The sequence below is a fragment of the Leuciscus leuciscus genome (genome assembly GCF_965113295.1).
Source record: "Leuciscus leuciscus genome assembly, chromosome: 3".
Lineage (NCBI taxonomy): Eukaryota > Metazoa > Chordata > Actinopteri > Cypriniformes > Leuciscidae > Leuciscus > Leuciscus leuciscus.
Window position 1 is genome coordinate 27,615,632 of NC_138727.1, and position 27,846 is coordinate 27,643,477.

Here is a 27,846-nt window from a genome sequence, read left to right on the forward strand (position 1 = left end):
TCAGAAACCATTCTAATATGATGATTGATGGTTGTTGTGGAAAATCCAGCGTTTCTTATAATCATTCGTTTCCAAACTGTTTAATCATATGTTTCTGTGAGGTTTTCTAGCAGCTGAAGGAGGACAGGGAAGCGAGAGGCAATTTAGGTCGTAGATGAAGGCCTTTGGGTGTCTCAGGGACAAAGAACAGTGTGACCTGCACCAGGGGGTAGAAACCAGTCCGAACTAGCTGAAGATAGGGGGTATCTTTCTGGAAATTTACAAGAAACCTGGAAGGAGGAGTTTTTGCCAAGAAACTGTATAAAATGTCTATGTTTTATTATGTCTAATAGGTATTCTATTTCAAAGCTGGGTGGCTGCGGCTTTTGTGAAAAGAATCCTCATTGAAATAAACCTTTTCTCTTTATTACAGTTTTGTCTCTTGAAAGTTTCTTACACCTCTGATGCTGTTTGATATTAACTTCTGAAAATTGCCATTACAACTTGGTGTCAGAAACGTGGGGTCCTGTGCGGATCTTCTTCTCCTGGTCCTGAAGAACGGATTTGGACGGAACTGCAAACCCGGCGGCATCAGGCGGCCGTCTTATACCCCGACGGTTTGAGATAGTGACTCAACAGGTTAAGGGAGAGAGAGCCAATTCCGCCGTTCAGGACCAGAAGGAGAAACTCCCACCAGGATCAAGAAAGAATCCGCGGCAATTACAGAAAAGAGAAAGCATCTCTGGGTAAGAAACGGCAGAATTGTTTTATTGATGTTAAGTGTGATTTGAGAATTGTGAGTGAACATGAACCATGTTGGCTGAGTTTGCTTTGGGTACGAGCGAGAGGTGATTGAGTAATCACAATTTTTTTGGGGAAGAAATTGAAGTAGCTTCGGATCGGTTTCTGCCACACTCAGCTCGTTAGTGGACGGAAGTACCACTGGTGATTCAGGGAAATCACAGGTGCTGGTTAATTAGTTTTGCTCAAAGTCTCTGTAACCCGAAGAAATCTTGCAAAGGTGGACGGAAGAGCCACGCCGGATTAATTAGGTGAATAGTAGATTTTGAGTAAAACATAATTACAAAAGTAGTTAGTTTTACTCAAAATCTCTGTAACCTGAGAAAATTTTTTTTTACAAGTGGACGGAAGAGCCACATCAAATCAGAATTAATAGAGCGCTAGAAAGTGCTTAGGCCTATGGGAAGATTTTGAGTAAAACATAATTACAAGAGCACGGCATATTTGCTGAAACCCGACCGGTTTTGGGTGGAATAAAATCGGGTCTGTCGAAGACGTTTGACAGATACTAAGACACGTGTCGAAAGATTAAAATCCAGAAGGGAGATTCAGCCAAAATGGGGTCATCTAACAGTAAATTAGATCATTTTTATACACCAATTTTCTGTCAAATGAGAAATAATTATGGTGGTAAATGTATGGTTGACATACAGAAACTGATCAAATGCTCACGATTTTCCCGAAGCGGGGACCTTGAATAAAATAAGACTACATATAGTAAAAGAGTCAGTAGAAAAGAACGAGGGAAAACAGAGTAGCTGCTGTGTGTGTGTTAAACATGAGTGCAAAGAATGTGAACCGACTATAATGTGTTGGGTAGAAGAGGCTGACAGGCGAGAACGAGAGCAAATACAAAAAGAATTGGCATGTAATGTTGAGAATGTTGTATGTGTGAAAACAGTTCCACGGGAACAGAATGCTACTAATGAACCGAATGTATGTGCTTTTCCACATGTGACTGAGGTGGCAACGGCTCCGCCGCCTGCCTACAATACAGCTCACTATCCCGTAGCAGAGATCTCGGCTCTCAAACTGGACCTCGATCTGGACCGCTTTCCACCAGCCCCGAGAACAGCCCAAGAAGCACGACTTGCAGAAGCACGAGCACAAATTGAACTGGCAGAGGCAGCCCAAAGAGCAGCGCAGGCAGAGGCAGATGCAAGAGCAGCGCGAGGGGGGGCAGAGGCCGCAGAGCGAGTGGCACACAGACTAACAGCGCAGTTTCATGCACAGTTACACGGGCGTTTGAGTGCAACGCTGCGGCACGCTACTCACGCTGAAGAGGACAGAAAGGAGAAGAAAAAACCCTTCACGATGGTGGTCGTGCAACAACCTAAACAACCCAACAAACCTGCATCTTCCTGCTCAAACCCTGCTGGTCGAAAAGGACAGAAAGGAAGAGCTGCTGGAGGAAAATGGAGCTGTTATGTTTGTGCCACAAATGCCCACTCGCTCCGAGACTGTACAAAATGTAGAGTATGCAAGAAGGACGGACACTGGAGCAGCGCGTGTCCCACCATGAAGTCGGATTGAACAGTGGAGAGATGTGGGCCTTTTTTGTAAAAGAATGTTTATCAGCCACAGACTGGGTGAGAGTTGACACACACACAGCAGAGAGTCAGAGTATGGGGGCATTTAAATCAAAATGTGACTTTGAGGTGGGGGTTCAGAGAAATGTGACTGCTATTGGGAAAAATGTGACAAGACAGGGAGAGGGGGATATTTCTGCCTCAGAAATTGATATTTCTTTGGCACAAATATCACCAAACTTGTGGGCAAAAAACAAATATGATGTGGGGCTGATAAAAGGTTGTGAGCCAGTTATAATCACACCAAAATCTGATTTCAGACCATATAAGGCACAATATCCACTGAAACGTGAAGCAATAGAGGGTATAAAACCGGCGTTTGACGCTCTATTGAAAGAGGGTGTAATTAGGCCTTGTGATGGTTCACAAGTTAGAACCGAAATTAACCGAACTCATATCTTATGTTGATGACCTTTTGATCTGTTCAGAAGGTGAGTCTATTTGCAGGGCTGACACTGTGACTCTCCTGAAGCATCTTGAAAGGGAGGGACACAAGGTCAGCCTTTCAAAGCTGCAGTTTGTGAAACAGGAAGTGACATTCCTGGGGCATGTTATCAAACCAAACAGCAAAGCACTGTCACAGAAAAGGGTGCAGGGCGTAAAAGAAGCCCCAAAGCCTGAAACAAAAAACAGTTGCTGTCATTTTTGGGGATGTGTGCTTACTGTCGTACATTCATTCCCAATTATGCCATTTTAGAACAGCCTTTACGAGCCCTGACAACAGGGAAAGGGTTGAAGTCATGTGACAGACTTGTTTGGACAAGTGAAGCTGAGACAGCATTTGATAACATGAAAGCACAATGAGATATCTCGATTGTTAGACCTTCTGGTTGTAGACCATCCATTGTGCAGATGGTTGATGAAAAGCATGACCTTATGACTTCTGTTCTCCTGTAGACGCATGGTGACCGATGAGAAGGTAGCCTATTTTCAACAAAACTCGACCCCGTGGCAGCGGGATTGCCACACTGTCTCCGGGCGGTGGTGGTAGCTGAACTGGCCCTCAATGGCCTCAAGAGAGTTTGTAGGCTATGCTGATCTGACTTTAGGGGTCTCACATTTGGTGTCTTTGATTTTGCAGGAGCAGAGAACGTCACATTTGTCTACAGCTCGATTGAGGTATCATAAAATTTTGTTTGACATGCCAAATGTCACTGTTAAAAGGTGTGCACACCGCGTCCAGATTTGTTGGACGTTCCGCTTGATAATTGTGACAATGTCCTTTTTGTGGATGGATCTGCGTCGAAGAATCCACAAACAGGACAGAATAACGTAGGTTATGCGGTGACGACTGAATTTGAAACTGTAAAATCTGGCAAATTACCATGTCATTACTCTGCACAGGCAGCTGAATTAGTCGCTTTGACTGAAGCATGTAAACTGATGACTGATAAGTGTGTAACGATTTACACAGACTCGCGTTATGCTTTTGGGGTCACGCATGACTTTGGTGCTCTGTGGAAGCACAGAAAATTTTTAAGTCGGACGGACGACCAATACTGAACGCTAGGTTAGTATCTGACCTTTTGGAGGCCATTATGCTGCCAGACAAGATTGCAATTTGTAAATGCGCAGCGCATATTAATGATAAAAGTTTCGTATCAACAGGCAACGCCAGAGCTGATATGGCTGCGAAGGCAGCGGCAACAAACCAGACTGAAGCTGATACCAGTGGCGCCACCTGCGTACAAGTTGACAATAACCTTAACAATGACATTTCTCCTTGTTTACAGAGCATGCAGTCTTTTTCCACAGGAGCTGAGAAAAACAAATGGAAGACGGCAGGCTGCAGCCTTGTTGATGATGTATGGAGATCTGTTGGTGGACAGCCATGTCTGCCTAGTCATTTTTTGTTTTTTTTCTTGCATTACGCTAAATTAATGCATGGGTGGGACCATGCATTAAAAGAGGGGATGATTATGCAAATGAGGGAATTGTGGTTTACCAAAGGTTTCACAATATTTACTGAAAATTTTTGTAAAAGATGTGTGATTTGCACCGCATATAACATTGCACGGGGCATTAAAACACCACTGGCAAGTCAGCCGGCCCCAGAGGGGCCATTTGAATATTTAATGATTGATTTCATTGAACTAACCCCGTGTGGAAAACAGAAATATTGTTTGGTAGTCGTGGATATGTGGTCACGATGGAACACACTGTGCCTAACACGCTGCCAGCGGGGGCGCTGTTGAGCGTGAAAACCAGACGGTAAAGAACAAATTGACAAAATGCTGTGAAGAAACAGGACTCTCGTGGGTGAAAGCACTCCCCATTGTACATGAGAATGAGAAAGAGAGTCAAAACAAATTTGAGCCCATTTGAAATTCTCTTTGGTAGACCACCATTCATGGGTATAACGGGGGAAAGAAGGAGGCTTCCATCGACAGATGTGTGTGAGAATGAAATGTTGAATTACTGCAAAAAGATGTCGTGTTTGTTATCTAACATTTCTGTGCAGGTGAAAGAAGCTCTCTCTAAGAGCAAGGTAGCAGAGACGTTCCTGCACAAAATCAGACCGGGTGATTACGTGGTGATTCGAGACCTCAGGAGGAAGAGCTGGAGGGCGAAACGGTGGCTGGGACCGTTCCAAGTCTTGCTGATCACGCATACGGCGGTGAAGGTCGGCGAGCGAGCCACGTGGGTGAATGCCAGTCACTGCAGGAGAGTTCCACCCATATCAGGAGAGCAACAGGAGGAGGAACCCCGACGACAAACAACAACAACAACGGCGAAACCTCTCGTGCTGCCAGGGCCACCCGAGATCGAACGGGCCTCTGGAGAGGAGCTGGCCTGGATGAGAGACGAGGGGACAAGCAAAGGTCAGACCGAGACCATTTAAAACTGGGTGGTCAGACTGCAGAATTAAAACCAACCACGAAGAAATCAATTTCAAGTGTCCATTCGATAAACCGTATCAAAGTTCACCGGTGGCAGTTTGGGTTTGTGGTAATATCATATCACCGTTTGGAAAAAGGACTGGTCAGGGTGCTGTTATCCAGCTTTAATGAATGTGGGAACTTCTGTGTATCTGCCAAACAAGGTGGTTGGAGTTAACAAAGAAAATGTTTAGTGAAAACCTTTAGAATATGTTGAATGATTTTCTTTACAACTTATGGAAATTAATGTGCTGCCAATAATAATGATGAAGATTATGATTTGGCTGTTGTGATTGAATCCACACTGGTGGACTGTAAAAGAATACAGAGAACTGCTTATCAGTGGCTGTGTTTACATTCCTGATTAGGACACACTGCTTCAAGGGTGTGCAGTAAGTTGGAGCTGTTTGCAAGCTCAATGATCAAACTATAGGCAAAGAGAGTGTTTTAATTATGGTCAGCGGGGCCATTTAGCCTGTAATTGTAAATGGACACTCAGAAAAGAAAGTGATAACGTGAAAGTGACATGTATTAATGTGGGTTTTTTTGAAAGTAGAACAGTAATTAAATGACGATATTAAAGTTTTCGTCTGAGAAAGAACTAAGAATGTGAACGCAGTGTTAAAGAAAGTGAAAAGAACGTACGAGTAAGTGAGGTAGAAAAGAAAGTTAAAGGAAAGTTAATAGATGGAAGTCGTAAGAAGATTGGAGGATGCAGAAGGAACTAGCATGTAGGGAAAGATGAGAAGAAATATAGTGAAATGTATGTTATGAAAATAAAATTTCTGATAGAATTTATGGAACTATTATGTCAAGGTAAGTGGCATAAAGATGAGGAATGAACAAAGGCAGAATGGGGAAGAATTGTATTTTAGTGGTAATGTAATGTCTAACTTCCCTGATGTGGGCAAAAGACAAATATAAAAATTATGTTTATTTGAAAATAGATGTAAATTCTGGCAAAGATGCCTTACTGCTGGGCTAGAGTTAAAAGTTTAAGTGGTAGATAAAGTTTGATTTTAGAAGTTTATGAGAGTACAGTGTGCCAGTCCTAAATGCCTCAGAGTCTCTCTCATTCAATATCAGCTAAAAGCTGTTAACTGAGCCTGTGCGATTTAGGGATTGAGAGATGAGTAATATGACATTTTGTTTTTTGTGAAACAGCAGAGATAAGTGGGACTGACAAAATATTGATAACATTAAGTTGAATCTGCAGACTAACCACTTGATAGAGGAATACTGTTTCAACACAGTTTTAATGAAATTGATGGCATATAGTACAAATTTTTATACTTTGTGAAGAGTCCTGAAACAAACAGTGAAAAGAGGAGAGCAAACGCTGTAAGCAGCTGTGCTCTGAAGCTTTGACTTCAAAGAAATGTGGAGTTTGTAAAATGTTGGGGGTATCATGTTGTTTTAACATTCCTGATTATAGTGACAACATAACCAATATCATCGAGCACCTGAGAAAAGCTGTGAAAGAGCCGCCTAAAGCTACTGGTAGTGAGTGGGTGGGGTGGCTGATGTCTGCATGGTCAGGGTGGTTTTATAGAATAATTCAAACTGTCTTGCCAATTGTGGGTATGGGATTATTAATTCTGTTTTGTTTACCATGCATTATGAAGTGCCTTTCCAGCTTAGTGCAGAGATTGATCAGGGCAGGGACGGTTAGCACGTCAGTCCAAGCAGTGAAACTGACTCTGTACCCAATAACTGATGGAGAGCAATGTGATGATTATGACAGCGATGACATGTATGCAGACATGAGTTAAATGTGTTTTCTTTTGCCTTCCTGGGACCAGGAAAGGGATTTCCTAAACTTTGATTGTTTAGGTTTTGATGTCAATGATTGACTGTTCTATTCACTGTTTTTATTATTATTATTGTTTTCATTATTTTTATTTCTTTTTCCATTGTAAGAATGATGATATGTTCAGAGGGTTAAAAGCAGAAGCCATCCGTGTTACGAGATGGCATACAAGGAAAGGGTTTGAATATGAGGAGTTTTCCTATATACTTTATCTGTGTTTTTATAGCATGTTTTGTTTTCCTACTAAATATTAATCAAACTTTTTCTTGTTTATACTGAAATGACTGAGGGTCCGACCTATAGTGTTGGGGATGCAATGACAGAGCTCGTTCGTCTAGCCCGGTTCCAGAATAAACCTTTATCTGCTTGCTGTAAAATTAAGGGTCTATCCCTGGAAAAATAGCCTGAGCTTATTTCATTTTAATCTTTTTTTTCTAATAGTTTTAATTCTAATCTTTTTGCCTACTAAGTTTAAGGGTATGATCAGTGATATGAAATTCAGACATGAAGAGTATAACTGTGAATCAATTCTGATCTTGAAATGTAATGATGTTTGATCAAGAAATTAGAAGACAAGGATGAATTTTCCTTTAATACGTTTATCAGAGAATGATAAAGAGGAGGAATTTGTTGTGGAAAATCCAGCGTTTCTTATAATCATTCGTTTCCAAACTGTTTAATCATATGTTTCTGTGAGGTTTTCTAGCAGCTGAAGGAGGACAGGGAAGCGAGAGGCAATTTAGGTCGTAGATGAAGGCCTTTGGGTGTCTCAGGGACAAAGAACAGTGTGACCTGCACCAGGGGGTAGAAACCAGTCCGAACTAGCTGAAGATAGGGGGTATCTTTCTGGAAATTTACAAGAAACCTGGAAGGAGGAGTTTTTGCCAAGAAACTGTATAAAATGTCTATGTTTTATTATGTCTAATAGGTATTCTATTTCAAAGCTGGGTGGCTGCGGCTTTTGTGAAAAGAATCCTCATTGAAATAAACCTTTTCTCTTTATTACAGTTTTGTCTCTTGAAAGTTTCTTACACCTCTGATGCTGTTTGATATTAACTTCTGAAAATTGCCATTACAATGGTCAATAAATATTAATTATTATTTTCAATGTTGAAAACAGTTGTGTACAGATTTTTTTTCAAAATGCGTTGATGAATGTAAAGTTCAAAAGAACAGCATTTATTTCAAATATAATTTTTTTAACATTATAAATGTCTGTACTGTAACTTTTAATCAGTTTAACTCATTCTCGATGAATAAAAGTATTGATTTATTTTATTTCTTTTCCCCAAAAATAAAATTAAAATGATTACTGACCCCAAACTTCTGAACGGTAGTGTTTAATGTTACAAAAGCTTTAGATTTCAGATAAATGCTGTTCTTTTGAACTTTCTATTCATCAAAGACTGTACACAACTGTTTTCGACATTTAAAATAATAATGAATGTTTCTTGAGCATCAATCATCATATTAGAATAATTTCTGAAGGATCATGTGACAGTGACGACTGGAGTAATGATGCTGAAAACTCAGCTTTGATCACAGGAATAAATAACAGTTTAAAATATATTAAAATAGAAAGCAGCTGTTTTAAATTGGAATAATATTTTACAATATTACTGTTTTTGTTTGTATTTTTAATCAAATAAATGCAGCCTTGGTGAGCAGAAGAAACTTCGCTTAAAAATCTTACTGACGCCAAATTTTTGAACAGTAGTGTATATATATTATATAAAAATGTAAGGGATAAGACACAGATAATTTTACTTGCCTGACCTGATTAGAACAATGAAAAAAACTTAAATGAAAAAATAACTTGGGAATCAATAAAACGGGGGCGCAATTGAACAGTGGACACATAAAAACATACTCTGTCATTTTGTTCAGAACATCATTCAAACTGCAAAGTGTTAACTTATATTTTTGTACAGTAGCAATAAAACACAACATTGTGCTTTTTTTAAATACATTCAAGCAATCCGCCCCGAAAATGAAACTAAAATGCTCACGGCTGCACAGGCATTCATAATGGTGCGCGTCCTCAGCGAGGAACGAGCAGAACAGAGTCAACGTTTTTTAGGTCATTCCTCCTTCCATAGGAATTTATTGAAAACGCTCGCTCTGCTCCGCACCATTATCAATGTCCGTGCGGACGAACATATTTTACTTTCGTTTTTAAGTTAGCGATTAAAAAGCCCCCAGCGGTGTCACACGTCAGTTAACCAGTGGTAAAATATTCTCACCGTCACATACCTAGTATATTTTTATATAGATATAATAGGCCTACCTGATTTTGAACACAAGAGGGCAGTATAGCACTATGTTTGACTTTATTTATTTATTGTTTAGACTAAACAACCATTCTGGCAGTTTTTAAACTTAAACATTCTTAAATTGAAAAAAAAGAATAAAATGAGTTAAGTTCTGATATTTGTATACTTTTATATAGTAATAAATGGTGTATAATTACATTTTTAGAATATATGAGCCTTTGAGTGTTTCCTTTTTAGACAATACTTTAATCCCTCGCCATAGCAAAACCGTTTGAGATATTTATTATCCGTTCACAATTTAGCATCATTAATATATTTTTATCATGTTGAAAAAGTTTGGTGGGAATAAAATAAACCACTTAGATAAAGGTGGCTAAAAATTCAGAGGCTGATTTAGCAAAAAAATCCACATTCAGACCAAAATATCTGACTTCCTGATGGTCAGAGCTAATGACTTTAAATTAGAAAGTTGTCCGGCTCGATGAGGCCAATATACGTACTGATTTTTGTAATTGTGGGTAAAACTAACCCCCCCACTTTTGTCAAAAACATTTTGAAAGTGACACACTTCCTGCTGCCAGTTCGTGGCGCTATAACTTTGACTCACAATAGTTACATCCATCTGATCGGCCTCTTACCACGAACACACTGCTGAAGTTTCATCAAGATCAGTTAATGCATGCAGAAGTTATTCCACTTCGTGTTTCTCTTTTCTCGCCATAAATTCGATTCCTCGCCACGGCCAAACCGTTCGAGATATCAAAAATCCGTCCGCAATTTAGCATCCTCAAAGTCTTGACTACATGCACACCAAGTTTGGAGGGGACACGGTGAATTTTCTAGGAGGAGTATTTCACATTCCACAGCAAGCGTTTTCCAAACAACCCATAATAGCCGACTTCCTGTTGGGCTGGCGTAAAACTTGACCGGGGAAAGTTGTTCGGCACAATGAGATCTATATGTGTACCGAGTTTCATATTAATTCATGCAAGCGTGTTTGATATATGGACCAAGTTTTAGAACCCCGTTCAAGGGGGCGCTGTTGAGCCCCCCAGCCACGCCCGGGTACCAGCTTCAGCCCGTCCCTGATGGCAGGGGGTTCTGACTTGTGTGCAAAGTTTCAAGAGTTTTTGAGCACGTTAAGGACCCCAAAAGCCCCTGAAACCTTGATTAACAATATAAAAGCAATAGTCAAATCCCCCCCTCCCCTCACACACACAGAGACACAGAGAGAGGGAGAGAAAATTCTTCAGAAAATCCACATTCAAACCAAAATATCTCTCTTCCTGTTGGTCGGAGGTAGTTAATGTCAATTAGAAAGTTGTCCGTCTTGATGAGAACAATACACATACCAAGTTTTGTTGCTGTTGATAAGACTAACCCCCCCACTTATGACTAAAGGTGGCCCCTCACCACGCCCGTTTCTGAAACTTTGCACATGTCTACTGGCTAATAAATGTGATGTGTCTGTCGAGTTTCATCCAATTTCAAGTATGTTAAGAGTCTCAAAAGCATCAAAAAAGAATATTAAAGTTTGAAGCGTTGCCATGGCAACAGTATTAAAGATATCAAAAATCCTTTCATAGGTCTACATCTGCCGTGTGTTTACATTATACACATAAAGTTTGAAGCAAATCGGGTAAAAATAAGAGGGTGATTTCAAAGCATTTTGAAAGGGACACACTTCCTGCTGCCAGTTGGTGGCGCTATAACTTTGACTCACAATAGTCACATCCATGTGATCGGCCTCTTACAACGAACACACTGCTGAAGTTTAATCAAGATCAGTTAATGTATGCAGAAGTTATAACACACTTCCTGTTTATCTTTTCTCGCTATAAATTCGTTTCCTCGCCACGGCCAAACCGTTCGAGATATCAAAAATCCGTCCGCAATTTAGCATCCTCAACGTCTTGTCTTTATTCTGACCGGGTTTGGTTGTGATTGGACGAATTTTCTAGGAGGAGTATTTCAAATTCCAGAGGATGCGTTTTTCAAACAACACATAATAGTTGACTTCCTGTTGGGCTGGCGTAAAACTTAGAGCACAAAAGTTGTTCGGCCCGATGAGTTCTATATGTGTACTGAGTTTCATATAATTACATGCAAGTGTGTTTGATTTATGGACCAAGTTTTCGGACACCATTCCAGGGGGCGCTGTCGAGCCCCCCTGCCACGCCCGGGTACCAGCTTCAGTCCGGCCCTGATGGCCGCGGGTTCTGACGTGTGTGCAACATTTCAAGAGTTTTCGAGCATGTTAAGAACCCCAAAAGTGCCCGAAAGGTTGACAAAATAATAATAATAAATATATATATATATATATATATATATATATATATATATATATATATGTATGTAAATATAGCTGCGAGCAGCGATTGCGGGCCCAAGCCGGTGGCACCGCCACCCTGGTGCCTTTAGTTACACTAAATGCTTGGGCCCTCCATCGCTGCTCGCAGCTATATTTACATATATATATATATATATATATATATATATATATATATAATAAAGACGGGAAATTTTACTTGTCTTACCTTATTCTGATTTTATGATACACTCAAAATATTCCACAACAAATCCTTTAAATTTAATGTAAAAATAAAAACGAAAGTAAGTGTTGGGCTCACGTAACCCTTTCATTAGAATCAAAACGTTTCAACAGTTGTGATGTATTTGGATGCTAAACTATTCTTTATTATAGGCTTTGTACTTCACTCGTGTTCCAATATCGACGGAAAAAATCATCCTCTTCACACGCGCAAAAATGTGCTTGGAAAAATCACAGTGGAGCAGTGCTTACTGTGAATGTACGAACTGTACTACTGACTATTTAAACAGAGCAGTGTGTATATGTTAGGTTTACTATTTTATTATATTTTATTAAGGCTATAATGAACAGGCTGCGATGTCAAGTTTGCAATGCTGGAATGTGTGTGTGATTTAACAGTAGACACATAAAAACATAATTGGCACATAATTTTGTTCATACAGGACATCATTCAAACTGCAAAGTGTTTACTTATATTTATATACACTCGCAATAAAACACAACATTGTTCTTTTGTAAAATAAATTCAAGCAATCCACCCCCCGAAATGGCGTTCATTTTAAAATTAAACTAAAAGCTCTTGGCTAAACAGGCATTCATAACTGTGAGCGCCCACGGCGAGGAACGAGCAGAACAGAGCGAACGTTTTTTAGTTAATTCCTACTTCCATAGGAATTCATTGAAAATGCTCGCTCTACTCAGCACCATTATTAAAGTCTGTGCAGACATCTGTATTTTACTTTAAGTTAGCGATTTAAAAGCCCCCAGCGGTGTCAGACGTCGATTAACCGACATCACTAATATATTTATATATATACAATAGGCCTACCTGAAAGAGAATTTGGCTTGCCCGACCAGAGTAGCCTGATTTGAACGTCAATGACAAAAAATAACTTGGGAATCACTAAAACGAGAGATTATTCTAATTTTATTACATTCATTTTAAGTTGCAATCAACAGTTGTTAATAAATGTATTACTGATCAATGGTAACAAGGTTGCGCTGCTGAGGCTCGTGCAGCTTCTCCAGGAGAAACGTAAACAAATGAGCGCAGCACACAAAAAAGAAACCCAGATAACAACATACTGACTATAAAAATTACAAATATGGAGTTTTTATATATTTTATAACCTATGATGGAGTTAAGCAACCTCACTTGACGAGTAGGCTACCGTTTCCTGAATACAATCACAATTGAAACTGTGACATTGATTTCATACAACAGGTTAATAAACAGTTATAATTAAGTCACTTACATTTTAGATGCAATATTGACTGTTTTTGTTCTGTTTCAGTAACAAAAGTAGTTAAACAAAGATCACAGCAGAATCGTCGCGCATCTCACGGCAACTTGTTTTCTCATTACTGAATGATTCAGCATTTTGAACGAATCGGTTGACTCAAAGATTCAATGATCAATCCATAAACATCTGTCTCAATCATGAATGACTCAGTCATTCGAACGAATCGTTTGAACGAATGAATCAATGACTCGCTCATTAAGACGGTCGCCTGGCGACACCTAATGGCGGTTTAGTGTTATGTTTAAAAGTATCATTCTTTCCAACGTGTGTGCACCATTATCAATGTCCGTGCGGACGTCCGAATTTTACTTTCACTTTTAAATTAGCGATTTAAAAGCACCCGCTCGTGTCACACGTCGATTAACCGATGGGAAAATATCCTCACAGTCATATACCTAATACATTTATATTTAAATACAATATAGGCCTACCTAGTAAAAAGTTTAATATACTATTTGTATATCCTTTTGGACACAAGAGGGCAGAATAGCCCTATGTTTGCTTTTTTGTTGAACCAAATAGCACTAAATAGCCTGTTTTTAACTTTTTTTATACTTCTTGAATTGCAAAAACAGAATAAAATGGGTTTAGTTCTAATATTTGTATAATTTTATATAAAAATAAACGGTGTATAATTACATTTGTAGAAGATATGAGATGTTTTCTGATTCCTTTTTTGACATTACTTTAATCCCTCGCCATATCAAAACCGTTTGAGATATTCAATATCCGTTCACAATTTAGCATCTTTAATGTATTTTCATCATGTTGAAAAAGTTTGGTGTGAATAAAATAAACCACTTAGCAGGACTGGGTAAAAATTCAGAGGCTGATTTTGCAAAGAAATCCACATTCAAACCAAAATATCTGACTTCCTGATGGCCGGAGCTAATGAATGTAAATTAGAAAGTTGTCCGGCTTGATGAGTACAATATACAAACTATTTTTTTTTTACTGTAGTTAAAACTAACCCGCCCACTTTTGTCAAAAGCATGTTGAAAGTGACACACTTCCTGCTGCCAGTTGGTGGCGCTATAACTTTGACTCACAATAGTTACATCCATCTGATCGGCCTCTTACCACGAACACACTGCTGAAGTTTCATCAAGATCAGTTAATGTATGCAGAAGTTATTCCACCACCATAAATTCCGCCATAAATTCGTTTCCTCGCCACGGCCAAACCGTTCGAGATATCAAAAATCCGTCCGCAATTTAGAATCCTCAATGTCTTGACTTCATGCACACTGAGTTTGGTGGGGATTGGATGAATTCTCTAGGAGGAGTACTTCGCATTCCACAGCAAGCGTTTTCCAAACAACCCATAATAGCCGACTTCCTGTTGGGCTGGCGTAAAACTTAGAGCACGAAAGTTGTTCGGCCCGATGAGATCTATATGTGTACCGAGTTTCATATCATTACATGCAAGTGCTTTTGATTTATGGACAAGTGTTCGGATCCCGTTCCAGGGGGCGCTGTTGAGCCCCCCTGCCACGCCCGGGTACCAGCTTCAGCCCGGCCCTGATGGCCGCACGTTCTGACCTGTGTGCAAAGTTTCAAGAGTTTTCGAGCACGTTTAAGGCCCCAAAAGCCCCTGAAACCTTGAAAAACAGGAATTTTAAACAAATCTCACTCAAAAGACAAATCCCCCCACCCCTCACACACACAGAGACGCAGAGGCAGAGAGAGAGAGGGAGAGAATTCTCCAAAAAATCACATTCAAACCAAAATATCTCACTTCCTGTTGGTCACAGCTTATGACTATAAATTAGAAAGTTGTCCGGCTTGATGAGAACAATATACATAACGATTTTTGTGACTCTACTTAAAACTAAGCCCCCACTTATGACTAAAGGTGGCGCTACTGAGCCCCTCACCACGCCCGTTTCTGAAACTTTGCACATGTCTACGGGCTAATAAATGTGATGTGTCTGTCGAGTTTCATCCAATTTCAAGTATGTTAAGAGTCTCAAAAGCATCAAAAAAGAATATTAAAGTTTGAAGCGTTGCCATGGCAACAGTATTAAAGATATCAAAAATCCTTTTACAGGTCTACATCTGCCGTGTGTTTACAATATACACATAAAGTTTGAAGCAAATCGGGTAAAAATAAGAGGGTGATTTCAAAGCATTTTGAAAGGGACACACTTCCTACTGCCAGTTGGTGGCGCTATAACTTTGACTCACAATAGTCACATCCATGTGATCGGCCTCTTACAACGAACACACTGCTGAAGTTTAATCAAGATCAGTTAATGTATGCAGAAGTTATAACACACTTCCTGTTTCCATTATTCGCCATAAATTTGCTTCCTCGCCACAGCCAAACCGTTTGAGATATCAAAAATCGGTCCGCAATTTATCATCCTCAATGTCTTGACTTCATGCTGACCGAGTTTGGAGGCGAATGGATGAATTCCCTAGGAGGAGTACATTAAATTCCACAGCATGCGTTTCCAAACAACCCATAATAGCCGACTTCCTGTTGGGCTGGCGTAAAAAGTAAGAGTACGAAAGTTGTTCGGCCCGATGAGATCTATATGTGTACCGAGTTTCATATTATTACATGCAAGCGTGTCTGATGTATGGACCAAGTTTTCGGACCCCGTTCAAGGGGGCGCTGTCGAGCCCCCCTGCCACGCCCGGGTACCAGCTTCAGCCCGGCCCTGATGGCCGCGGGTTCTGACCCGTGTGCAAAGTTTCAAGAGTTTTCGAGCACGTTAAGGGTCTCAAAAGTGCCCGAAAGGTTGACAGAAAAATAAGAATAAGAAGAATAATAATAATAAAATATAGCTGCGAGCAGCGATTACGGGCCCAAGCCGGTGGCACCGCAACCCCGGTGCCTTTAGTTACCTAAAGGCACCGGGGTGGCGGTACCGCCGGCTTTGGCCCTCCATCGCTGCTCGCAGCTATATTTATATATATATATATATATATATATATATATATATATATATATATATAAATGTATATATATAGATATATATATATAGATAGATATATATATATATATGTGTGTGTATGTGTATATATATATATATATATATACACCGTTCAAAAGTTTGGGGTCAGGAAGATTTTTAATGTTTTTAGGAGAAGTCTCTTCTGCTCACCAAGGCTGCATTTATTTGATTAAAAATACAAACAAAAACAGTAATATTGTGAAATATTATTCCAATTTACAACAGCTGTTTTCTATTTTAAAATATTTTACACTGTAATTAATGTGATCAAAGCTGAGTTTTCAGCATCATTACTCCCGTCTTCAGTGTCACATGATCCTTCAGAAACCATTCTAATATGATGATTGATGGTCAATAAATATTAATTATTATTTTCAATGTTGAAAACAGTTGTGTACAGATTTTTTTTCAAAATGCGTTGAATGTAAAGTTCAAAAGAACAGCATTTATTTCAAATATAATTTTTTTAACATTATAAATGTCTGTACTGTAACTTTTAATCAGTTTAACTCATTCTCGATGAATAAAAGTATTGATTTATTTTATTTCTTTTCCCCAAAAATAAAATTAAAATTATTACTGACCCCAAACTTCTGAACGGTAGTGTTTAATGTTACAAAAGCTTTAGATTTCAGATAAATGCTGTTCTTTTGAACTTTCTATTCATCAAAGACTGTACACAACTGTTTTCGACATTTAAAATAATAATGAATGTTTCTTGAGCATCAATCATCATATTAGAATAATTTCTGAAGGATCATGTGACAGTGACGACTGGAGTAATGATGCTGAAAACTCAGCTTTGATCACAGGAATAAATAACAGTTTAAAATATATTAAAATAGAAAGCAGCTGTTTTAAATTGGAATTATATTTTACAATATTACTGTTTTTGTTTGTATTTTTAATCAAATAAATGCAGCCTTGGTGAGCAGAAGAAACTTCGCTTAAAAATCTTATTGACGCCAAATTTTTGAACAGTAGTGTATATATATTATATAAAAATGTAAGGGATAAGACACAGATAATTTTACTTGCCTGACCTGATTAGAACAATGAAAAAAACTTAAATGAAAAAATAACTTGGGAATCAATAAAACGGGGGCGCGATTGAACAGTGGATACATAAAAACATACTCTGTCATTTTGTTCAGAACATCATTCAAACTGCAAAGTGTTAACTTATATTTTTGTACAGTAGCAATAAAACACAACATTGTGCTTTTTTAAAATACATTCAAGCAATCCGCCCCGAAAATGAAACTAAAATGCTCACGGCTGCACAGGCATTCATAATGGTGCGCGTCCTCAGCGAGGAACGAGCAGAACAGAGTCAACGTTTTTTAGGTCATTCCTCCTTCCATAGGAATTTATTGAAAACGCTCGCTCTGCTCCGCACCATTATCAATGTCCGTGCGGACGAACATATTTTACTTTCGTTTTTAAGTTAGCGATTAAAAAGCCCCCAGCGGTGTCACACGTCAGTTAACCAGTGGTAAAATATTCTCACCGTCACATACCTAGTATATTTTTATATAGATATAATAGGCCTACCTGATTTTGAACACAAGAGGGCAGTATAGCACTATGTTTGACTTTATTTATTTATTGTTTAGACTAAACAACCATTCTGGCAGTTTTTAAACTTAAACATTCTTAAATTGAAAAAAAAAGAATAAAATGAGTTAAGTTCTGATATTTGTATACTTTTATATAGTAATAAATGGTGTATAATTACATTTTTAGAATATATGAGCCTTTGAGTGTTTCCTTTTTAGACAATACTTTAATCCCTCGCCATAGCAAAACCGTTTGAGATATTTATTATCCGTTCACAATTTAGCATCATTAATATATTTTTATCATGTTGAAAAAGTTTGGTGGGAATAAAATAAACCACTTAGATAAAGGTGGCTAAAAATTCAGAGGCTGATTTAGCAAAAAAATCCACATTCAGACCAAAATATCTGACTTCTTGATGGTCAGAGCTAATGACTTTAAATTAGAAAGTTGTCCGGCTCGATGAGACCAATAAACGTACTGATTTTTGTAATTGTGGGTAAAACTAACCCCCCCACTTTTGTCAAAAACATTTTGAAAGTGACACACTTCCTGCTGCCAGTTGGTGGCGCTATAACTTTGACTCACAATAGTTACATCCATCTGATCGGCCTCTTACCACGAACACACTGCTGAAGTTTCATCAAGATCAGTTAATGCATGCAGAAGTTATTCCACTTCGTGTTTCTCTTTTCTCGCCATAAATTCGATTCCTCGCCACGGCCAAACCGTTCGAGATATCAAAAATCCGTCCGCAATTTAGAATCCTCAATGTCTTGACTACATGCACACCGAGTTTGGTGGGGATTGGATGAATTCTCTAGGAGGAGTACTTCGCATTCCACAGCAAGCGTTTTCCAAACAACCCATAATAGCCGACTTCCTGTTGGGCTGGCGTAAAACTTAGAGCACGAAAGTTGTTCGGCCCGATGATATCTATATGTGTACTGAGTTTCAAATTAATTCATGCAAGCGTGTTTGATCTATGGACCAAGTTTTGTGACCCCGTTCAAGGGGGCGCTGTTGAGCCCCCCTGCCACGCCCGGGTACCAGCTTCAACCCGTCCCTGATGGCAGGGGGTTCCGACTTGTATGTAAATTTTCAAGAGTTTTTGAGCACGTTAAGGACCCCAAAAGCCCCTGAAACCTTGATTAACAATATAAAAGCAATAGTCAAATCCCCCCTCCCCTCACACACACAGAGACACAGAGAGAGGGAGAGAAAATTCTTCAGAAAATCCACATTCAAACCAAAATATCTCTCTTCCTTTTGGTCGGAGATCGTTAATGTAAATTAGAAAGTTGTCCGTCTTGATGAGACCAATACACATACCAAGTTTTGTTGTTGTTGATAAAACTAACCCCCCCACTTATGACTAAAGGTGGCGCTACTGAGCCCCTCACCACGCCCGTTTCTGAAACTTTGCACATGTCTACGGGCTAATAAATGTGATGTGTCTGTCGAGTTTCATCCAATTTCAAGTATGTTAAGAGTCTCAAAAGCATCAAAAAAGAATATTAAAGTTTGAAGCGTTGCCATGGCAACAGTATTAAAGATATCAAAAATCCTTTCACAGGTCTACATCTGCCGTGTGTTTACATTATACACATAAACTTTGAAGCAAATTGGGTAAAAATAAGAGGGTGATTTCAAAGCATTTTGAAAGGGACACACTTCCTGCTGCCAGTTGGTGGCGCTATAACTTTGACTCACAATAGTCACATCCATGTGATCGGCCTCTTACAACGAACACACTGCTGAAGTTTAATCAAGATCAGTTAATGTATGCAGAAGTTATAACACACTTCCTGTTTCCATTATTCGCCATCAATTCGTGTCCTCGCCACGGCCAAACCGTTCGAGATATCAAAAATCTGTCCGCAATTTAGCATCCTCAATGTCTTGACTTCATGCTGACTGAGTTTGGAGGCGAATGGATGAATTCCCTAGGAGGAGTACATTAAATTCCACAGCATGCGTTTCCAAACAACCCATAATAGCCGACTTCCTGTTGGGCTGGCGTAAAAAGTAAAAGTACGAAAGTTGTTCGGCCCGATGAGATCTATATGTGTACCGAGTTTCATATTATTACATGCAAGCGTGTCTGATTTATGGACCAAGTTTTCGGACCCCGTTCAAGGGGGCGCTGTCGAGCCTCCCTGCCACGCCCGGGTACCAGCTTCAGCCCGGCCCTGATGGCCGCGGGTTCTGACCCGTGTGCAAAGTTTCAAGAGTTTTCGAGCACGTTAAGGGTCTCAAAAGTGCCCGAAAGGTTGACAGAAAAATAAGAATAAGAATAAATATATATATATATATATATATATATATATATATAAATATAGCTGCGAGCAGCGATTGCGGGCCCAAGCTGGTGGCACCGCAACCCCGGTGCCTTTAGTTACCTAAAGGCACCGGGGTGGCGGTGCCGCCGGCTTTGGCCCTCCATCGCTGCTCGCAGCTATATTTATATATATATATATATATATATATATATATATATATATATATTTATATATGTGCGCGCATCTCACGGCAACTTGTTTTCTCATTACTGAATGATTCAGCATTTTGAACGAATCGGTTGACTCAAAGATTCAATGATCAATCCATAAACATCTGTCTCAATCATGAATGACTCAGTCATTCGAACGAATCGTTTGAATGAATGAATCAATGACTCGCTCATTAAGACGGTCGCCTGGCGACACCTAATGGCAGTTTAGTGTTATGTTTAAAAGTATCATTCTTTCCAACGTGTGTGCACCATTATCAATGTCCGTGCGGACGTCCGAATTTTACTTTCACTTTTATATTAGCGATTTAAAAGCACCCGCTCGTGTCACACGTCGATTAACCGATGGGAAAATATCCTCACAGTCATATACCTAATACATTTATATTTAAATACAATATAGGCCTACCTAGTAAAAAGTTTAATATACTATTTGTATATCCTTTTGGACACAAGAGGGCAGAATAGCCCTATGTTTGCTTTTTTGTTGAACCAAATAGCACTAAATAGCCTGTTTTTAACTTTTTTTATACTTCTTGAATTGCAAAAACAGAATAAAATGGGTTTAGTTCTAATATTTGTATAATTTTATATAAAAATAAACGGTGTATAATTACATTTGTAGAAGATATGAGATGTTTTCTGATTCCTTTTTTGACATTACTTTAATCCCTCGCCATATCAAAACCGTTTGAGATATTCAATATCCGTTCACAATTTAGCATCTTTAATGTATTTTCATCATGTTGAAAAAGTTTGGTGTGAATAAAATAAACCACTTAGCAGGACTGGGTAAAAATTCAGAGGCTGATTTTGCAAAGAAATCCACATTCAAACCAAAATATCTGACTTCCTGATGGCCGGAGCTAATGAATGTAAATTAGAAAGTTGTCCGGCTTGATGAGTACAATATACAAACTATTTTTTTTTTACTGTAGTTAAAACTAACCCGCCCACTTTTGTCAAAAGCATGTTGAAAGTGACACACTTCCTGCTGCCAGTTGGTGGCGCTATAACTTTGACTCACAATAGTTACATCCATCTGATCGGCCTCTTACCACGAACACACTGCTGAAGTTTCATCAAGATCAGTTAATGTATGCAGAAGTTATTCCACTTTGTGTTTCTCTTTTCTCGCCATAAATTCGTTTCCTCGCCACGGCCAAACCGTTCGAGATATCAAAAATCCGTCCGCAATTTAGAATCCTCAATGTCTTGACTTCATGCACACCGAGTTTGGTGGGGATTGGATGAATTCTCTAGGAGGAGTACTTCGCATTCCACAGCAAGCGTTTTCCAAACAACCCATAATAGCCGACTTCCTGTTGGGCTGGCGTAAAACTTAGAGCACGAAAGTTGTTCGGCCCGATGAGATCTATATGTGTACCGAGTTTCATATCATTACATGCAAGTGTGTTTGATTTATGGACAAGTGTTCGGATCCCGTTCCAGGGGGCGCTGTTGAGCCCCCCTGCCACGCCCGGGTACCAGCTTCAGCCCGGCCCTGTTGGCCGCACGTTCTGACCTGTGTGCAAAGTTTCAAGAGTTTTCGAGCACGTTTAAGGCCCCAAAAGCCCCTGAAACCTTGAAAAACAGGAATTTTAAACAAATCTCACTCAAAAGACAAATCCCCCCACCCCTCACACACACAGAGACGCAGAGGCAGAGAGAGAGAGGGAGAGAATTCTCCAAAAAATCACATTCAAACCAAAATATCTCACTTCCTGTTGGTCACAGCTTATGACTATAAATTAGAAAGTTGTCCGGCTTGATGAGAACAATATACATAACGATTTTTGTGACTCTACTTAAAACTAAGCCCCCACTTATGACTAAAGGTGGCGCTACTGAGCCCCTCACCACGCCCGTTTCTGAAACTTTGCACATGTCTACGGGCTAATAAATGTGATGTGTCTGTCGAGTTTCATCCAATTTCAAGTATGTTAAGAGTCTCAAAAGCATCAAAAAAGAATATTAAAGTTTGAAGCGTTGCCATGGCAACAGTATTAAAGATATCAAAAATCCTTTCACAGGTCTACATCTGCTGTGTGTTTACATTATACACATACAGTTTGAAGCAAATCGGGTAAAAATAAGAGGGTGATTTCAAAGCATTTTGAAAGGGACACACTTCCTGCTGCCAGTTGGTGGCGCTATAACTTTGACTCACAATAGTCACATCCATGTGATCGGCCTCTTACAACGAACACACTGCTGAAGTTTAATCAAGATCAGTTAATGTATGCAGAAGTTATAACACACTTCCTGTTTCCATTATTCGCCATCAATTCGTGTCCTCGCCACGGCCAAACCGTTCGAGATATCAAAAATCTGTCCGCAATTTAGCATCCTCAATGTCTTGACTTCATGCTGACTGAGTTTGGAGGCGAATGGATGAATTCCCTAGGAGGAGTACATTAAATTCCACAGCATGCGTTTCCAAACAACCCATAATAGCCGACTTCCTGTTGGGCTGGCGTAAAAAGTAAAAGTACGAAAGTTGTTCGGCCCGATGAGATCTATATGTGTACCAAGTTTCATATTATTACATGCAAGCGTGTCTGAATTATGGACCAAGTTTTCGGACCCCGTTCAAGGGGGCGCTGTCGAGCCCCCCTGCCACGCCCGGGTACCAGCTTCAGCCCGGCCCTGATGGCCGCGGGTTCTGACCCGTGTGCAAAGTTTCAAGAGTTTTCGAGCACGTTAAGGGTCTCAAAAGTGCCCGAAAGGTTGACAGAAAAATAAGAATAATAATAAATAATCCTACCGAAAACAATAGGGCCTTCGCCCTTTCAGGGCTTGGGCCCTAAATATATATATATATATATATATATATATATATATAATAAAGACGGGAAATTTTACTTGTCTTACCTTATTCTGATTTTATGATACACTCAAAATATTCCACAACAAATCCTTTAAATTTAATGTAAAAATAAAAACGAAAGTAAGCCGTGTTGGTCTCACGTAACCCTCTCATTAGAATCAAAATGTTTCAATATTTGCGATGTATTTGGATGCTAAACTATTCTTTATTATAGGCTTTGTACTTCACTCGTGTTCCAATATCGATGAAAAAAATCATCCTCTTCACACGCGCAAAAATGTGCTTGGAAACATCACAGTGGAGCTCTAATTACTGTGAATGGTACAAATTGTACTACTGACTATTTAAACAGAGCAGTGTAATTCGTATATGTTATGTTGACTATTTTTATTATTATATTGTATTAGGGCTATAATGAACAGGCTGCGATGTCAAGATTGCAATTCTGGAATGTGTGTGTGTGTGTGTGTGTGTGTGTGTGTGTGTTTACTCGTCTATCTATCTAACTGGGGACCTTGGTGTCGTTACACACTCACTAACAGGGGACCGTCGAGCCAAGTGGGGACATTTTTCAAGTCCCCTGTTGGTCATGCTTTAAAACATGTTAAAATCAGCCAAAACACGCTCTGGTTAATTTTGTACATTTTTGACCAAGTGGGGACTTACATGTGTGTGTGTGTTTAAGTCCATACTCAGCAGCGCTCCTGTAGGCTGGAGCAGGAACTGCAGTGGCCCATTAACACACGTCGTTCACACTTCTCTATTGTCTGAATGGCTGCTGTCCTAGAGAGGCTCTGAGACTGTAGAGCTGCTGTTTATCTGCTTAGTTCAGGAGCTTTCAGTAACACTTTATAATAACTGCACGCTATTAATCATTAGTTAAGCATTAGTAAAGAGTTAATTCATTTATAAAGCATTAATATACACTAATAAGCAGTATATAAATGCAGTTATAAATGCTTTATTCCTGTTTTAAAAGCATATCTATAATGTGTTTAATAATTGTATTTTCATACTTTATTAATGATCAATTTATAATTTCTAAATGAAGTATAGCATAATTTACAAAGCAGTTATTTAGGAGTTGTCAGTGGTTCATAAGATCCCTTAGAAAGTGTAAGTAAATGATTAAACTAATTCAATGTACATTCATACATCATACACTTATTATTCAGACATATAGTAATAGTTACTTAGTGTGTTAATAAATGCTTTATTAACATGTATTTCTACTGTAGTTCAGGTAGTTATAAAGCATTTAGTAGAGGTCAGTTCACAATTTTTTGTGAGCTCATCTAAAGTGAGGACTAGTTATGCTAGTTATGTAGGAGATTTAAAGGCTGTTAATATTTCTATGTTCTCTATCACTGTGTTGTGTTGTGTTTGTTTCCTTTTTCTGTTTAGAAGATAAATGAGTCTTTAAATCTCCTTTATAAATGCTTTACTAGGCATAACTAGTCCTCACTTTTGCTCACAAAATAGTGAACTGACCACTACTAAATGCTTTATAACTCCCTGAATCTACTACATTTACTCACACTTTCTAAGTGATCTTATTAATCACTGACAACTCCTAAATAACTGCTTTGTAAATAATGCTATACTTCATTTAGAAATGATAAATTGATAATTAATAAAGTATGAAAATACAATTATTAAACACATTATAGATATCCTTATAAATCAATAATACAGCATTTAAAGCTGTATTTATAAACGGCTTATTAATGTCTGCTTTATGAATTATGATTTAACTGTTTACTAATGCTTAACTAATGATTAATTAAATGCAGTTATTATAAAAGGGTTACAATATATATATTATATAATATTTTTCAGAATATAACTTCAAATATGCATTTTTTTATAAAAAATAAAATAAAAAAAACATGCCAAGAGGGGATCTACAACTCAATGTTATAATTATAATGTAATTATTATTATATTATAAAGGTACTAATAATGCGACAGATAGTATTGGCTGCCTATTAATTAAAACATAATTTCTACAAAAAAAACAACAACAAAAAATCAATAGACATGTCCTTATTTTTCTGTTTCCTTTGTTTCTAGGATGTTGATGTACAGAGAAAGTCAGTGTTTGAAATATTGCCCAATTTAAATGCAACCAAACATATGTCGTTCGTTACCATCCAACAGTGGACCTTTCTTTAAGATCTAATTCAAAACTTTTGAGTTGACTTGCTGCATCTGGTCATTTTGAAGAAACAAAAATTAAATCATTTTTTTCATAATATAACTTTAAAAAAAATTAAAATTAAAAAAAATAACCTTGCCAAGATTGAATCTCAACTCTGAACGATCTCTACCTATACAACAGTGGACTCACAATAGCCTGCAATGGAACTGTGTGTGTGTGTGTGAATAGTTAAGTATGTCTTTATTTTGTAACTATAAGTTATATATATAGGCCTTCATAGATACTTTCTATGCTTGGTTATGCAGTCCCTAACAATTTACTTGCCATTGTTATGTGCCATTGCACTCACACATACATGTCTATATTACTAACAGACCAATGTCGCTCTACACTGGCCAAGTGAGGACTCAATGAACGATGTCTATCTATACAAGTGAGGACTTGAACAGTGTGTGTGTGTGTGTGTGTGTGTGAACAGTGAAGTGAACTGGCAGTGAAGTCTGTCTTCATTATGTATATATGGTATATTATATAGTATATTATATATTATGCCTTTTATCAGTCATAATATTTGTTTATTTTATTTAACACTTATTTTCTCTCCTCATAGATACTTTCTATGTTTGGTTATGCAGTCCCTTTAGGGTTTATAGGATTAATCAAACAGAAATAGCTCTTTAAGGTAACGATTTCAGGTCACTATAGTGACCTATATTTAGTATAGCGTAAAGCATACTTTATACAGTGAATAATGATTTTATTAATCAAAATGAACTTCGCGTCCCCAGTTGGATGGTAAAGAACGATACGTGTTTGGCTGCTTTGTACATTTCTTGCCATCACAAACACACTGTAAAGATTTTGGAGGTCAATCTCAAAATGTTATGGCGAAAAACTAAAGTGCAATAAATAATACACGCTTTAGGGTCTGTTTACACGACATCATTTTCAACTGAAAACTGAAAACGTTTTGGCCGTTCATTTCAACGAAAATGCCATTTTGGGGGCCTGACAATGAACGCTTTTGAAAACGAGTTTTTGTGAGCTCATCTAAAGTGAGGACTAGTTATGCCTTGTAAAGCATTTATAAAGGAGATTTAAAGGCTGTTAATATTTCTATGTTCTCTATCGTGTTGTGTTTGTTTCCTTTTTCTGTTTAGAAGATAACTGTCACGGTTCATGAATTCACTGGTTTCTTCGTGTCTCGTGTATTTGTTGTTTTGTGTGTGTGGGTGTGTGTGAGTGGGCGTGGCTGCTCGTTCAGTTGATCAGCACTCCACCTGATCTCATTCCCCTCATCAGCTACCATCAATCATCTCTGCTATATAAACTCATCGCACTCTCCTTTCCCTGTCAGATCGTTGGTTTTGGTGTCCTCAGTGTGTTGTCGTCGTCTGCTCTTCCGGTTCCAGTTCCTGTTCCAGTTCCAGTTCGTGTCCTGTTCGGTGTTTTCGTGGTGTTCGTCGTGTTGGATGTTCACTTCACTGGATTCACCGTCACCTGTCTTCACCTCCACGCTGACCATCAAGTCCCTGCGCCACCAGCCCACCCGTGTGTTTTTGCTGTGTTTTTGCTGAGTTTTACTTGCATATTGCTTCCGCCCCTGAATTATGACAATAACTGAGTCTTTAAATCTCCTTTATAAATTATTTACAAAGCATAACTAGTCCTCACTTTAGATGAGCTCGCAAAATAGTGAACTGACCACTACTAAATGCTTTATAACTGCCTGAATCTACTACATTTACTCACACTTTCTAAGTGATCTTATTAATCACTGTAAACACCTAAATAACTGATTTGTAAATAATGCTATACTTCATTTAGAAATGATAAATTGATTTAATAAAGTATGAAAATGCAATTATTAAACACATTATAGATATGCTTCTAACTCAATAATACAGCGTTTAAAGGTGTATTTATAAACTGCTTACTAATGTCTGCTTTCTGAATTATGATTTATCTGTTTACCAATGCTTAACTAATGATTAATAGGATGCAGTTTTTATAAAGGGTTACCATATATATTATATTATATTTCTCAAAATATAACTTCAAATTTGCATTTTTTTTAATTAAAAAAAAAGCATGCCAAGAGGGGATCTGCAACTAAATGTTATAATTATAATGTAATTATTATTATATTAAGATATTAATAATGCGACTGATAGTATTGGCTGCCTATTAATTAAAACATAATTTCTACTCTTAAAAAAAATCAATAGACATGTCTTTATTTTTCTGTTTCCTTTGTTTCTAGGATGTTGATGTACAGAGAAAGTCAGTGTTTGAAATATTGCTCAATTTAAATGCAACCAAACATATGTCGTTCGTTACCATCCAACAGTGGACCTTTCTTTAAGATCTAATTCAAAACTTTTGAGTTGACTTGCTGCATCTGGTCATTTTGAAGAAACAAAAATTAAATCATTTTTTTCATAATATAACTTTAAAAAAATCTAAATTAAAAAAATTAAAAAAATTAAACATGCCAAGATTGAATCTCAACTCTGAACGATCTCTACCTATACAACAGTGGACTCACAATAGCCTGCAATGGAACTGTGTGTGTGTGTGTGTGTGAACAGTTAAGTATGTCTTTATTTTGTAACTATAAGTTATATATATTTAT

The 27,846-nt window shown here is 38.3% G+C and overlaps 4 long non-coding RNA genes across 4 annotated transcripts in view; 3 read left to right on the forward strand and 1 right to left on the reverse strand.

Moving 5' to 3' along the window:
- LOC309495676 overlaps positions 1–27,846 on the forward strand; it is a 352,025-nt gene that overhangs the window by 208,223 nt on the left and 115,956 nt on the right. The gene's annotated exons all lie outside the window — the stretch shown is intronic.
- The window catches only part of LOC309495644, a 120,124-nt gene that overhangs the window by 6,620 nt on the left and 85,658 nt on the right, over positions 1–27,846 (forward strand). The window lies entirely within an intron of this gene.
- LOC309494217 lies at positions 34–5,590 on the forward strand. The gene is made up of 2 exons (XR_014204256.1): positions 34–725; positions 4,831–5,590. It is a non-coding gene; the product is annotated as an uncharacterized lncRNA (long non-coding RNA).
- LOC309494216 lies at positions 3,581–8,138 on the reverse strand. The gene is made up of 2 exons (XR_014204255.1): positions 6,053–8,138; positions 3,581–5,972 (listed from the first exon to the last, which is right to left on the reverse strand). It is a non-coding gene; the product is annotated as an uncharacterized lncRNA (long non-coding RNA).